The 15,762-nt window shown below is 46.3% G+C and overlaps 1 protein-coding gene across 1 annotated transcript in view; it reads right to left on the minus strand.

The window, feature by feature from the left end:
• Nucleotides 1-15,762, minus strand: part of camk1da (calcium/calmodulin-dependent protein kinase 1Da) — a 361,859-nt gene that overhangs the window by 304,406 nt on the left and 41,691 nt on the right. The gene's annotated exons all lie outside the window — the stretch shown is intronic.

Raw genomic sequence — 15,762 nt, forward strand, 5'->3', positions numbered from 1 at the left:
AGCAATTGTGAGTCACCTTTTTGCTGTGTTTATTGAATTGATAAGGTACAGGTTTGCAAGTTTTCTATGCAGCATGAATCTTGCTCAATAACTTCCAGCAATAGTACCTAACAGGAAAAGGCTCCGAGATTTCACAAAAGAAACCTACAACAATGATTCCCCAATTACTAATCCTCTTGTGGCAGAATCATTCTCCGCAGAGGGACATTGTGTCCAGACAGACTTACTGCAAACACAGCAACAGTGCACAACAAAAGGGCTTGGAAGCTGAAATGAGCAGTGGCCATTGAAAGCACCTCAGTAAATGACTTCAAGGCTACAGGTTGACTCCAGCTTCAAGGCAACAGTTAGAAGCTTCACAACTTCTCCCATCACAACCTCTCATGATTATATCAACCAGCCTTCATTTCCTACGATGAAATCTGCTTCCCATCAGCTCACGACGTTGAAAGCAAGATTAATCACGCTGCTTTGTCATCTGGTGATGCCTCTCTCGGGAGCTCAGTAGTGTGCGTTGCAAAGTAATCCCATTCCCCGTTAATTTTTTCCTGTGACCTATTATACATTGTGGTAACAGCCCTTTGGCCCAACTGGTTAATGCTGACCAAAATGCCCCATCCAAGCTAGCGCTCACCCTATCTATGCCCCTCATGATTTTATACATCTCTATAAGATCACCCCTCAGTCTCCTACATTCCAAGGAAAAAGTCCCAGCCTGTCCAACCTCTCCCCATCCAAAACAAGCTAGCCCCATTTTCTGGTGCTTGGCCCATATCCCTCTAAACCTTTCCTATCCATGTACCTGTCCATCTGGCTTTTAAATGTTGTTAATGTATCTGCCTCAACCATTTCCCCTGGCAGCTTGTTCCATATACTGACCACACTCTGGGTGAAAAAGTTGTCCATCAAGTTCCATATACTGATTACCCTCTGGGTGAAAAAGTTGCCTCTCAAGTTCCCATTAAATCTCTCCCCTCTCACCTTATACCTGTGCCCTCTAGTTGTTGATTCCCCGACCCTGGGAAAAAGACTGTGTGCATTCACCCTGTCTATGCCCCTCATGATTTTATACACCTCTATAAGATCACCTCTCAGTCTCCTGCGCTCCAAGGAATAAAGTCCAACCTCTCCCCATTACTTAGTCCCTCGAGTCCTGGCAACATCCTTGTAAATCTTTTCGGCACTCTTTCCAGTGTAATAACATCTTTCCTATAGCAGGGTGACCTAAACTGAACACAACAATTGGACAGGAACATAGATAGTTTCATAGGGATATGGGCCAAACACAGGCAAAAGGGACTAGTTCAGGTAGGCAACTTGGTCGGCATGGATGAGTTGGGCCGAAGGGCCTGTTTCCGTACTGTGGAACTCTGTGACAATACTACAAGATTTCTACAACACTTCTACTACCATTCCCATCAACTCCCCCCAGAATCTACCGCTCACCTCCACTCTAGGGGCAATTTACAACAGCCAGTGAACCCAACAACCCGCACACCTTTGGGATGTGGGAGGAAATCAGAGCTCGTGGAGAAAACACGTAGTCACTAAGTGAACGTGCAAACTCCACACGAACAGCACTGGAGGTCAGGATCGAACCTGGGTCACTACCTCTGTGAGGCAGCAGCTCTACCAGCTGCAATGTCAACAAAACAAAAGAGCTGGTCATTGACTTCAGGAAAGGGGGCGGTGTACATGCACCTGTCTACATCAATGGTGCTGAGGTCAAGAGGGTTGAGAGCTTCAAGTTCCTGGGAGTGAACATCACCAACAGCCTGTCCTGGTCAAATCACGTAGATGCCACGGCCAAGAAAGCTCACCAGTGCCTCTACTTCCTCAGGACGCTAAAGAAATTTGGTCTGTCCCCTTTCACTCTCACCAACTTTTACCAATGCACCATAGAAAGCATCCTATCTGGATGTATCACAGCTTGGTATGGCAGCTGCTCTGCCCAGGACCGCAAGAAACTGCAGAGAGTTGTGGACACAGCCCAGCGCATCACGGACACCGGCCTCCCCTCCTTGGACTCTTTGCCTCTCATTGCCTTGGTGTAGCAGCCAGCATAATCAAAGACCCCACCCACCCGCGTCATTCTCTCTTCTCTCCTCTTCCATTGGGTAGAAGATACAGGAGCCTGAAGGCACGTACCACCAGACTTAAGGACAGCTTCTACCCCACTGTGATAAGACTATTGAATGGTTCCTTTATACAATGAAATGGACTCTGACCTCACAATCTACCTTGTTGTGACCTTGCACCTTATTGCACTGTACTTTCTCTGTAGCTGTGACACTTTACTCTGTACTGTTACTGTTTTTACCTGTACTACATCAATGCACTCTGTACTAACTCAATGTAACTGCACTGTCTAATGAATTGATCTGTACGATCGGTATGCAAGACGAGTTTTTCACCGTACCTCGGTACGTGACAATAATAAACTAATACCAATACCACTGTGCCATGCACCTGAAATTTCTGAGGAGATATTCCTTCCACCACAAAGCCTTACACCAGTGATCAGACCGGATTGTGTGTAGAACCCAGTGAAGGGTGGATCCAGTCAGCTGTTTCTCCAGCCACAGACTGTTGAAACACAAGCTCGTCATTGGCTGAGAACAAACTCTTATCATGAAGAATCAAAAAATGCAGATGCTGCAAACCTGAATTAAAAACAGAAAATGCTGGGAGCAGTCGACAGGTCAGGCAGCATCTGTGGAGAGAGAAACAGACTCTTCCTGTCCCACCATCTAGGGACACAAACAGTCTTTCTGGGTGAAGCAGTGATTCACCTGCACATCTTCCAGTGAAGTGGCCTGCATTGGGTATCCACAATGTGGTCTCCTCTACAATGGAGAAATCTAACACAGTTTGGGTGATTACTCCGCAGAGCATCGTCTTCGACCTACAGGAGTAACCCTGAGTTTCCAGTTGCCAAGATGGTCAGTATGGACTCAGTGGCTGAAAAGCCTGTTGCTGTGTTGCATGACTCTGTGGCTCTAAGATACTCAAGTGGCCCACTTGTGTTACTGAATTGCACATTCATAAGTTTGTATAAAATCTCTGCTCTCAAGAACTTGACCGTCGTACAACATGGAGTGGCATTGGAGTGATGTCAGAAGTGTCGGGGTGGTGTTGGGTTGTCTCAGAAGTGTCGGGGTGGAGCTGCAAGTGTTGGGTGGTGTCGGAAGTGTCGGGGTGGTGTTGGAAGTGATGGGGTGTTGTCGGAAATGTCGGGGTGATGTCGGAAGGGCATGTGAGGAAAGAAAATGGGGACCATCGGAGTTAGTTACCTGACCATTCAGCAGACCAAGAAAAAAAGTGATTAGCACCTCAGGCAGCAGCATCCTTCACTTTCACTTCTCACAGGAATCTCTATCTGAGAGTTGTCCCCACGGGTGCCAAATAACCCCCTCAGCATCACACCTACAACACTGGTGGAGTGATGCTTTCTATAATCTGGAGTGAGACACCAGGCACAAGGACAGCTTCTATCCCGATGTTATCGGACTCTTGACTGGACCTCTTGTATGATAAGATGAACTCTTGATCTCTCAATCTACCTCATCATGGCCCTCGCACTTTACCTGCACTGCATGTTCTCTGTAACTGTAACATGAAATTCTGCTTTCTGTTGTTTTTCTTTTTGTACTACATCAATATATGGAATGATCTGTATGGATGGCACGTAAAAAGCTTTTCACTGTATCTCGGTACATGTGACAATAATAAACCAATTACTAATCTCCCATTTTCCTCTGGGCCACGATTCTGGTCGCTCCAGACTGTGTGGACATCTGCACACTCCTGCTCTGTCCCTTCTTTCAGTGGAACTTTAATGTATTGTTTAAACTGGAAAGGAAGGGAATTTTAAATGTGTGCTCTTAAGCCCCCAGAGACTTGCACAGTTAAAGGCTCTAATGTTGGATAAGCCAAGGTGGATAAATCCTTTCCTGTAATCATCTGGTGTTCCTATGCCATCAACACATAAGCTCATGTACTTCAAATCGCTGCTCCATAAATAGCTTTGAAAGCTTATAAAGGAGATGCCTCAGCAGAGGTTTAAGCACAGGTCTGTTGAACGAAAGCAATTGAGACTGCTTCAATCTCTTCATCTGAGTGCCAGCTGTTGAGAAATTCCAATTCCGTTTCATTGCTAATTTCACACAAGGACGGCTGGTGACTCAGCATAGTCTGAAAAGTGGCGATCCCCATTAGCAACAGCCTTACATAAAGGGCCAGCATCAATCACACGCGGCTCCCAAATACACAACCATATTGAATTTCTGTAGTCCCTTTCAGCATGTTCAAACACTTCACGGTCAGTGAAGTTCCTCTGATGTATAGTCAGTGTTGTAATGTAAGAAAGGAGACACATGAGACTGCAGATGTTGATATCAGGAGCAAAAAACAAGATGCTGGAGGAACTCTTGTGTGTCAGGCAACATCTGTGGAGGGAAATAGAGAGTCAACGTTTCAGGTCGAGACCCTTCATCTAGTTCATTTCCCTCCACAGATGCTGCCTGACCCACCGACTTCCTCCAGCAGTTTGTTTTTTGTAATGTAAAAACATTGGTTTGGTGGGTTAATTGGCCACTGTGAATCGCCCCTAGTTTGTAGGAGAGTGGTAAAAATTGGGGGGAGTTGATTAGAATGGGGGGAGAATAAAGTGGGATTAGTATAATTGAGTACTTGATGGTTGGCATGGACTCGATGGGCTGAAGGGCCTCTTTGATTCTAATTTAAGCAATGTGATAATAATAATATCCGTTTCAGTGATGTTGATGAGGGAACTCAATTGTAAAACTGCTAGGAGAACCTGCTCTTTGAAACTGTTTTGTGGAATCCTTTATAGGCACTGGGAGAAGAATGAGCCAAGTGTGGCCTCAGTGCTTTGTCCCACCTGAAAGTCGACACTGCTGACAGTGTGGCACTCCCTCAGGGCTACACTGAAGCACCTCTCAGATTTCTGTCTGGTTCCTGGAGCGGATAATTGGTTTATTATTGTCATGTTCTGAGATACAGTGAAAAACCTTGTTTTGCGTTCCTTCCATACAGATCATTACAAACGTAAGTACATCGAGGTTGTACAAAGGGAACGGCAATAACAGAATGCAGAATAAAGTTTTACAGTTACAGAGAAAGTGCAGTGCAGGCAGACAGACAATCAGTGCAAGGGCCATGAAGAGATAGAGTGAGAGATAGAGTGAGAGTTCATCTTTATCGTACAAGAGGTACATAGAACAGAGAACACTACAGCACAGTACAGGCCCTTTGGCCCACAATGTTGTGCCAACATTTTATCCTGCTCTAAGATCTATTTAGCCCTTCCCTCCTACATAGCCCCCCTATTTCTCTATCATTCATGTGACTATCTGAGAGCCTCTTAAATGTCCCTAATGTATCTGCCCCCACAACCTCTGCTGGCAGTGCGTTCCATGCACCCACCATTCTCTGTGTAAAAAAAACTTACCCCTGACATCCCCCTTATACCTTCCTCCAATCACCTTAAAATTATGTCCCCTCGTGTTAGCCACATGTTAGGTCCATTCAAGAGTCTGATAACAGCGGGATAGAAACTCTTTTCCTCCGCCATCAGATTTCTGAACGGTCCATGAACCCATGAACACTTCCTCGTTATTCCTCTTTTTTTGCACTATTTATTTTAGTAACATAGATTTTTTTTGTCTTTGCATTGTACTGCTGCTGGAAAACAACAAATTTCACATCATACGTCAGTGATAATAAATCTAATTCTAATTCTGTCCTTGAGCATGGGGTGAGTGTTTTCAAGCCTTGATATCTTCTGCCCGATAGAAGTGGGGAGAAGAGAGAATGTCCAGGGTGGCAGAGGTCACTGATTATGTTGGCTGCTTTCCCGAGGCGGCAGGAAGTATAAACAGAGCCCATGGAGGGGAGGCTGGTTTCCGTGACGGACTGGGCTGTGTCCACAACTCATGAACCCCAACCATTTGACTCACAGTTAAGAGAGCCGACCATTTAGTTTTTATTTATTCTTTCACGGGATGGGTACTGTACTGGCAGTGTTGGCTTTTATTGCCCGTGAACTGTACTCAGGAGGCACCAGAGTGGTGGGAATGGAGTCACACCAGATTTGCCTGTCTGCCCCAGATGGGTTTTTACAACAATCCAGTGGTTTCATGGCCTCTGTTATTGAGGCAGGCTTTTTGTTCGTATATATTTTCATTTAATCACTTGAACTTAAATTCCCCAGTTGATGTAGGTGGGAAGGGAACCGCCAGCTCTGGGTCAATTGTTCATGACTCTACCCAATGGTTCAGTAACTTAGTGAGCTGAAGAGAAGGAGTGGAAAGGATCAGAAGCAAACTTCAGTTCAACAGTGGAGGAGGGCGAAGGATAAAGGCTGTTATCACACTGGTTAGTGACTTCATCATCACCAGGAGGTCTGTACCCAAGTTTATGGTACCAAGCAGGAACGTAAAAAGCTGCAGAGAGTAGTGGACTCTGCCCAATACATCATGGACACACCCCTCCCCACCATCGGTAGTATCTACAGGAGGCGCTGCCTCAAGAAGGCAACATCCATCATCAAAGATCCCCACCATCCAGGCCGTGCCATCTTCTCACAGCTCCCATCGGGCAGGAGGTACAGAAGCCTGAAATCCCACACCACCAGGTTCAGGAACAGCTACTTCCCTTCAACCATGCGGTTCTTGAACCAACCAGCACACCAATCACTACCTCAGTAGAGCAACACTATGACCACTTTGATCACCTTCCACAACAACGGACTTTGTAGATTTTTGTTCTAATTGTTATTTCTTCAAAAAATTGTGCATAATTTATGTTTAATTTATGTTTTTCTTGTGAATGGGCAGGCACGGTAGTGCAGCGGTTAGCGTAACACTTTACAGCACCAGCAACCCGGGTTCAAATCCGGCCGCTGTCTGTAAGGAGTTTGTACATTCTCCCTGCGTCTGCGTGGGTTTCCTCCGGGTGCTCCGGTTTCCTCCCACATTCCAAAGACGTACGGGTTAGGAAGTTGTGGACGTGCTATGTTGGCGCCGGAAGCCTGGCAACACTTGCGGGCTGCCCCCAGAACACTACGCAAAAGATGCATTTCACTGTGTGTTTCGATGTACATGTGACCAATAAAGATAAAGGTATCTGAATGCTGCTTATCTGATGCTCTGTGCCTGTGATGCTGCTGCAAGTAAGTTTTTCATTGCACCCATGCACACGTGTACTCGTGCACATGGCATTAAACTCGACTTTGACTTTGGAGCAGCCCATAGATCGTAGAGTCCTGTGTTATACAGATGCTAAGGGTGAACCTCAACAAGAACTTCATCATCACCATGAGACCTGTACCCAAGGTTAATTGTAACATCAATTGTACATCAGGTAATTGTACGATCGGTATGCAAAACAAGTTTTTCACTGTACCTCGGTACAAGTGACAACAATAAACCAATACCAATCACCCCTTCATTTTCCAAATGTCCAGCACAAGTGAAAAACAAACTCTTGATGTTAATTAATAGGTAACAGCCCAGAAATGTACACTGTGAGTGACCCCGTCGAGCCGGTGGAAACAGATTCAATGGCGACATCCATTCGGGAACTGGATAAATATTGAAGTGGGGGAATTGCAAGGACAATGCAGGGGTCTGAGTAACAAGGGTGGGCTGAGACAGCCAGCAGGATTATCTGATTCAGTTTTAAATTTTAACTTTTTTTTTAAACTTTTATTTATACAGCACGGTAACAGGCCCTTCCAGCCGAACGAGCCCGCGCTGCCCAATTACACCCATGTTAACCTACTAACCTGTACGTCTTTGGAATGTGGGAGGAAACCAGAGCACCCAGAGGAAACCCACGCAGACACGGGGAGAACGTACAAACTCCTCACAGACAGCGCCCAGAATCAAATCCCGATCACTGGTGCTGTAATAGCATTACACTAACCACTACACTACTGTGCCGGTACACATCCTTCTCTACGTTCTATTACAATGCATCGACATCACCCATGTTTCTTCCATAAACAATGCAACCGAGAAGTATTTGAGAGGCTGTTACCCCCCAGTGTCCAATGGTAGCAGGACCCCAAGACTGTGGCCCTTTCCCACAGATGTTTTGCATTGGCTTCAGTGCATCTCTCAGCAGTACTACTGCACCCTGGAATATGCCAGTCAGCAGCATTCCCTTGCGGACATCTCCTTATACTGGACAACCAACAAGTTTCAGGCAGACCAAAGCACATCTTTCACCAAGTTGATGACCTTCCAGCAGCACTTGATGTCTTAACAACACACGCAAAACGCTGGAGGAACTCAGCAGGTCAGGCAGCATCCGTGGAGGGAAATAAACAGTCTTCAGGCCGAGACCCTTCATCAGGACTGGACAGGAAGAGGGTAGAAGCCAGAATAAGAAGGTGGGGGGTGGGGGAGGAGCACAGGCAGGCAGGTGACAAGTGAGTCCAGGTGAGAGGGGAGGGTAGGTGGGTGGGGAGGGGGGAGACGTAAGGTGATCGGTAGAAGAGGCAAAGGGCTGAAGAAGGAGGCATCCGGTAGGAGAGGGCAGTGGACTGTGAAATAAAGGGAAGCAGGTGGGGTGTGTTGCTCCAGATTCCAGCATCCACAGAATCTCTTGTGTGTGTCAGCACTTGATGTAGTAAGCAGTCTGCAGTCCCTGGGAACAGCCGGTGGGTCACAGAGTCCTGTATTAAGCAGCTGTTTGGGATGAACCTCGACAAGGACCATTGCAACCCTTCCCAGATCATTTTGGCAAATGCACAGTCCACCAGGAGATGGATGAACATCTCATCAATTTTATCGAAATACACATTCCTTGCAGAAGCTAATGAAGTTAAACAGCTCTCATTAAATGCATGAAAAGCCAAGTAGGTTTAGGTTGCAGTTGTACCAATCATTTCCAGCGAAGAATCCATTAGAAAATGACACAATTCACTGCAAGAAATTGGAAACTTTGGCTCTAAAACATTCACCACCATTCAGTGCTACATCTGTCCCTACACCTCCTCCCTCACCACCATTCAGGGTCCCAGACAATCCTTCCAGGTGAGGCAGAGCTTCACCTGCGAGTCCGAGGGGGTCACTTATTGCATCTGGTGCGGCCTCCTGTACATCGGTGAGACCCGACGCAGATTGGGTGACCGCTTCGTCGAGAACCTTCGCTCCGTCCGCCGCAACAGCCAGGACCTCCCGGTGGCCACCCACCAATTCCACATCCCACTCCCACACTGACGTGTCTGTCCACGGCCTCCTCTACTGCCATGTTGAGGCCAGGCACAGGTTGGAGGAACAACACCTCGTATTCCACCTTGGAAGTCTCCAACCTGATGGCCTCAACATCGATTTCTCTAACTTCTGGTAACCCCTCCCCTTCTTTTTCTCCACCGCCCCCCCCCCCGGCTCCTTTGTCTTCCCTTATTCCTGTGGCTCCCTTCCCCCACCTTGATGACCTGCCCATCTCCTCTCCTCCCCTCCCCCATCCTTTATTCCATGGTGCACTGCCCTCTCCTATCGGATTCCTTCTTCTTCAGCCCTTTGCCTCTTCTACCTGTCACTTCTCAGCTTCTTACATCTTCTCCCCCTCCCCCACCCACCTACCTTCCCCCTCTCACCTGGACTCACCCCTCCCCTGCCTGCGTGTGCTCCTCCCCCTCTCCCAACCTTCTTATTCTGGCTTCTGCCCTCTTCCCTTCCAGTCCTGATGAAGGGTCTCGGCCCGAAACGTCATATGTTTATTTCCCTCCACGGATGCTGCCTGACCCGCTGAGTTCCTCCAGCACTTTGTGTGTGTTGCTCCAGATTCCAGCATCTGCAGAATTTTTTGTGTCTCTAAAACGTGATCGTGGTTTCAGAGAAGTAAAAAAACAAGCATTTGGCTTGGAAGGTGTTAACATCATTAAGCACCACCTGCTCCCACTTCCTCCTGATCTTATTGAATGGCGGAGCAGGCTCGACAGGCCAGATGGCCGACTCCTGCCCCTATTTCTTATGAACTGAGGCATCATCTGCGCTCACTGTTAGGTGAAGCAGTTTCCCCAAGAGAGCAACAAGACACAAATAAAAGACAGGCTTTCATTTCTATAGTTGTTCTCATAATACGCCAACATCCCACCATTCTGATGGTAAACCATTAACCTGAAGCATTAACTGAAGCATTAGCCAGCAGAATCAAAGACCCCACCCACCCGCGTCATTCTCCCTTCTCTCCTCTTCCATCGGGTAGAAGATACAGGAGGCTGAAGGCACGTACCACCAGACTTAAGGACAGCTTCTACCCCACTGTGATAAGACTATTGAACAGTTCCCTTATACGATGAAACGGACTCTGTCCTCACGATCTACCTTGTTGTCACCTTGCACCGTATTGCACTGCACTTTCTCTGTAGCTGTGACACTTTACTCTGTACTGTTATTGTTTTTACCTGTACTACCTCAATGCACTCTGTATTAACCCAATGTAACTGCACTGTGTAATGAATTGACCTGTACGATCGGTATGCAAGACAAGTTTTTCACTGTACCTCAGTACAAGTGACAATAATAAACCAATTCCAATACCAATAACTGTTTCTCCCTCCACAAATGCTGCCTGACCTGCTGGAAAGTCAAAGGTCAAAGTCGAATTTATTGTCATATGCACAAGTATACTGTATGTGTACGCACAGGTGCAATGAAGAGCTTACTTGCAGCAGCATCACAGGCACAAAGCATCAGATAAGCAGCATTCACAAGAAAAACATAAATTAAACATAAATTATACACAATTTTTACAAGAAAGAACACAACTAGAACCAAAAAAACCAAGTCCATTGTAGTGCAAAGTGGTCCTAGTGTTGCTATACTGAGGTAGTGATCAGGGTTGTGCCGGTTGGTTCAAGGACCGAATGGTTGAAGGGAAGTAGCTGTTCCTGAACCTGGTGGTGTGGGACTTCAGGCTTCTGTACCTCCTGCACGACAGGAGCTGCAAGAAGATGATCATAACTGAGTAAATCTACTTCAGTACTGTTTAGGGCTGGTACTTTGTCAGGGAAAATTTGGATCTAGATGTCAGAGCCGATGTGGTATATTTGAAAAACAAACCAAGGGAGAATAATATCATGGGGGGGGGGGGGGGCAGAGAACATACATGTTTTATGTCTATGGAACAGATCTGTATATCACAGTTTGCTTTGTGTGTGCAGTTTCGTGGTACATCACACAACAAGCAATAAATCTCTGCTTTAGGGAAAGGTATTTTTTGGAACATTATGAAGATCTTGCTTTTGCACTGATATTTGCCATCTTTCAGTGTCAACATCAAGTGCAGCAAAGCTCCACAAGGTCAGGTTGCTGGGCTGGTTCGAAACAGGCAAATGCCAAATCATGGAGTGCATTTTTCTCGATAATATGGACATCATCAAAATTCACAAACATTAGCAAAAACCACAGTATCAGTGACAACTGCTAATGTTGATCAAGGGTCAAGCATTAGTCTGGATGCCAGGGAGAAGTCCCCAGCTCTTCTTCATAGAAGAGGGACGAGATTTTTTACATTCATCTGAGAGAAGATGGCATCTCAGTTCACCAAAGTGACAGAGCAACACTCCCTCAAAACTGCATCAAAAGTTCCAACATGCTCTGAATTAATCAATGTAAATGTTGCATCAAACAGAGTATCGTCCCCCTGAATGTGATGAGGTGGAGATATTCGGGAGCTTCAAGTCCCTTGGTGTAAATATCACCAACAATTTTCCTCTTCCAACCATGTGGATACCATACCCAAGGAAGCTCACCAGCGCCTCTACTTCCTCAGAAGGCTAAGGAAATTCAGCATGTCCCTGATAACCCTCACTAATTTTTACAGATGCACTGTAGAAAGCATCCTATCTGGATGAATTACAGCTTGGTATGGCAACTGCTCTACCCAAGACTGCAAGAAATTACAGGGAGTTGTGAACGGAACCTAGTCCATCATGCAAACCAGCCTGCCTTCCATTGACTCTGTCTACACCATGCAGCTATGGTAAATCAAGGACCCCACCCACCCTGGTCATTCTCTCTTCTCCTCCCTCCCATCGGGCAGAAGATACAAAAGCTTGAGAGGACATACCACCAGACGCAAGAACATCTTCTATCCTGCTGTGATCAGACTCTTCAACGGATTTCTCATACGCTAAAAGATGATCTCCCAACCTACCTCGTCGTGGCCCTTGCACTCTATTTGTCTACTTGCACTGCACTTTCTCTGTAACTGTAACACTATATTCTGCATTGTGTTTTTTCCATTTTACTACCTCAATGTACTTATGTGTGGAATGATCTGCCTGGATGGCACATAAGCAAAGCTTTTCACTGTATCTTGGTACGTGTGACAATAATAAACCAATTCCAATTCCAACTCCAATTCCAATCCCAGCTCCCTTGAGCTGACTTCTTGTGGGGCCTTTTCAGTGGGCAAGTTAAGTTTTGATGAAGGGTCCCAGACCAGAAACATTAATTCCATTTCTCTCTTCACAGATGCTGCCTGACCTATTGAGTGTTTCCAGCATTTTCTGTTTTGATTTAAGTGTTGACCATATTCCTACAGAGGCAAGACCAGTTCAGAGGGCAGATTTCTTTCCTTCAAGGACTTTACTGAATGAGATGGGTTTGTACAACAATCCAGTTATTTCTTGGTTGCTATGACTGATGCTGGCTTTTTATTCTTGATTAACTTGCCTCACATAATTTATACACACCCACTGTTGGGCTTCAAACTCCCGAGGTCCAGATCATTGGCCCTAGCCTCAAGGTTATTCAGCAACCACTGTGCCAGCAAAAGAACAGAGCGGCATTCCTGGAGACACAACAAACTGCAGATGCACCACTTCCGCTGGCATTGCATTCCAGGCACCCATCGCTCCCTGTGTAAAAAAAAAACTTGCCCCGCACATCTCCTTTGAATGTTCCCCTCTCAACTTAAACCTACACCCTCTAGTGTCTGATGCTTCTACCCTGGGAAAAAGACTGATTGTCTACCCTATCTAGAGCAACAACCAAGATGCTGGGGGAAAATGTACAGTCGACATTTCGGGACTGGAGACTTCAAATGGACTTGGCGTGCCCGGTCATTTGTTAGAAGGTCCTGTTGGGGGAAGTCTGCTGAACACAGGGCCGATCTTTCTGTTACTTTTCCAACACAGGCTGCTGATGTTCAAGCAAACAGACTCACCCAGGAAGAAGAGATAAGAGTGGCTAGTGACAAATTAAAGTTAACATAGAACATTACAGCACAGTGCAGGCCCTTCGGCCCACGATGTTGTGCTGACATTTTATCCTGCTCTAAGATCTATCTAACCCTTCCCTCCCACATGGCCCTCCATTTCTCTATCATTCATGAGGCTAAGAGGTAAAGCATTTTCGAATAGGTTGTGGTAGAGCATGGCAGGCACGGTAGTGCGGCGGTTAGCGTAACGCTATTACAGCGCCAGCGACCCGGGTTCAATTCCGGCCGCTGTCTGTGAGGAGTTTGTACGTTCTCCCCGTGACTGTGTGGGTTTCCTCCGGGTGCTCCGGTTTCCTCCCACATTCCAAAGACGTACGGGTTAGGACGTTGTGGGCATGCTATGTTGGCGCCGGAAGTGCGGCGACACTTGCGGGCTGCCCCCAGGACATTCTACGCAAAAAGATGCGTTTCACTGTGTTTCAGTGCACGTGTGACTAATAAAGAAATCTTATCCTATCAACCCACCAAATCCACATCGACCACCAACCAACCATTTACACTGATCCCATTTTATTCTCCCCACGTTCCCATATACTCCCCCAGATTCTACCCCTCGCCTACACAGTAAGAGGCAATTTACATCGGTCAATTAACCCCTCCCCCCCAACCCACACGTCTTTGGGATGTGAAAGGTAACTAGAGACCCTGGGGAAAACCCATGCGGTCACAGAGGGAATATGCAAACTCCACACAGACAGCGCCGGAGGTCAGGATTGAACACTCGAGTTGCTGGAGCTGTGAGGTAGCGGATCTTCTAGCTGCGCTATCAGGCCGCTGACCCAAGGGTGTTAAATCTGCACCGCCCTTCCCGCCATTGCATCACATGACCTGTTGGCTCATTGCTGCCTCCCTCTGGTGGCAAGCAGTAAGTACCAGGCGCCACCTCGATGACAGAGCAGGATGCCTGTAGGTTGGACACGGTGAAGCAGAGAGAGACCGTGACACAGTCAGAAGAGCGAGAGGAGGCACGGAGAGGGAAATAAAACTGAAATCAGGAAGGTAATAAAAGGGGAAAAGAGAGAGAGAGAGAGAGAGAGAGAGATGAGAAATCTCATCTCTTTGGCTCCAGATGAAAGCAGCAAACATAAAATGGAGAGCAAGAATCTTCCAACCCAGACCACGGGAAATTGATATTGTATCCTGCATAAAATGGACAAATAAATCCAAAGGAGGCTGGAGATAGTCAACAGGTCAGACAGCATCTGTGGAGGGAGAAACAGAATTCACATTCCAAGTCTATGATCCCTCGTCAACGTGAAGTATTAATTCTGTTTATAACCATAAGATATAGGAGCAGAATTAGGCCATTCAGCCCATCGAGTTTGGTCCACCATTCAAATTGCTTTTTTTTCTACCTGATTCTGCCCGTAACCCTTAACCCCCTTACCAATCAAGAACCAATCAATCTCTGCCTTAAATACATCCAGTGACTTGGCCTCCACAACCCTCTGTGGTAACGAATTCCACAGATTCACCACCCTCTGGCTGAAGAAATTCCTCCTCATCTCAGTTTTAAAGGGATGTCCCTTTATTCTGAGGCTGTGCCCTCGGATTCTAGACTCTCCTACTGATGGAAACATCCTCTCCACGTCCACTCTATCCAGGCCTTTCACTATCCGGTAGGTTTCACTGAGATCCCCCCCTCATCCTTCTGAACTCCACAGAGTACAGGCCCAGAGTCACCAAACGCTCCTCATACGTTAACCCTTTCATTCCTGGGATCATTCTTGTGAACCTCCTCTGGACCCTCTCCAGGGCCAGCACATCCTTCCTTAGATACAGGGCCCAAAATTGCTCACAGTATTCCAAACATGATCCACAGACACTACCTGACCTGCTGAGTGTTTCCAGCATTTTCTGATTTTATTTCAGATTTCCAGCATCTGCAGGTTTTTGCTTTTCAATAATGAACGTAATTCGCTGAGAAATGTAAATGGTAAAATTAAATTCCAGTGACATGAGACATCTTAACTCAGGCATTTTAAAACTGTCTAACTAATCTCAAAAGTGCACCCAGCAATGAACATGAGGACTCACAACACTCATTTCTTGAAAGATGACGTCAAGGTTTATGACAAGAAGGTCTAGTACAATATTTGTGTTAAGGCAAAATGAGATTGTGCAATGCAGCAGTGAACATTACGAGCTGAACTCACGTCTCTGAGGCCGGAACAGTGCAGGTGGGATACAACAACTGCAACATAACTTTTTCCCTTGGAGCAGTTACTCCATCCCAACGTCAGCATGGTAAATTGGTTTATTATTGTGACACATACTGAGGGAAAATCTTTGTTTTGCAGGCCATCCACAGATGATCATATCATTACAACATTGCATTGAGGTAGTACAAGGGAAAACAATAACAGAATGCAGAATAGAGTGTTACAGTTACAGAGAAGTGCAGTGCAGTTAGACAATAAAGTGCAAGGGCCATAATGAGGTAGATTGTGAGGTCAAGAGAACGTCTTATTGTTCTGGGGATCCATTCAATAGTCTCCT

The sequence above is a fragment of the Pristis pectinata genome, chromosome 19 (genome assembly GCF_009764475.1).
Source record: "Pristis pectinata isolate sPriPec2 chromosome 19, sPriPec2.1.pri, whole genome shotgun sequence".
Classification (NCBI taxonomy): domain Eukaryota; kingdom Metazoa; phylum Chordata; class Chondrichthyes; order Rhinopristiformes; family Pristidae; genus Pristis; species Pristis pectinata.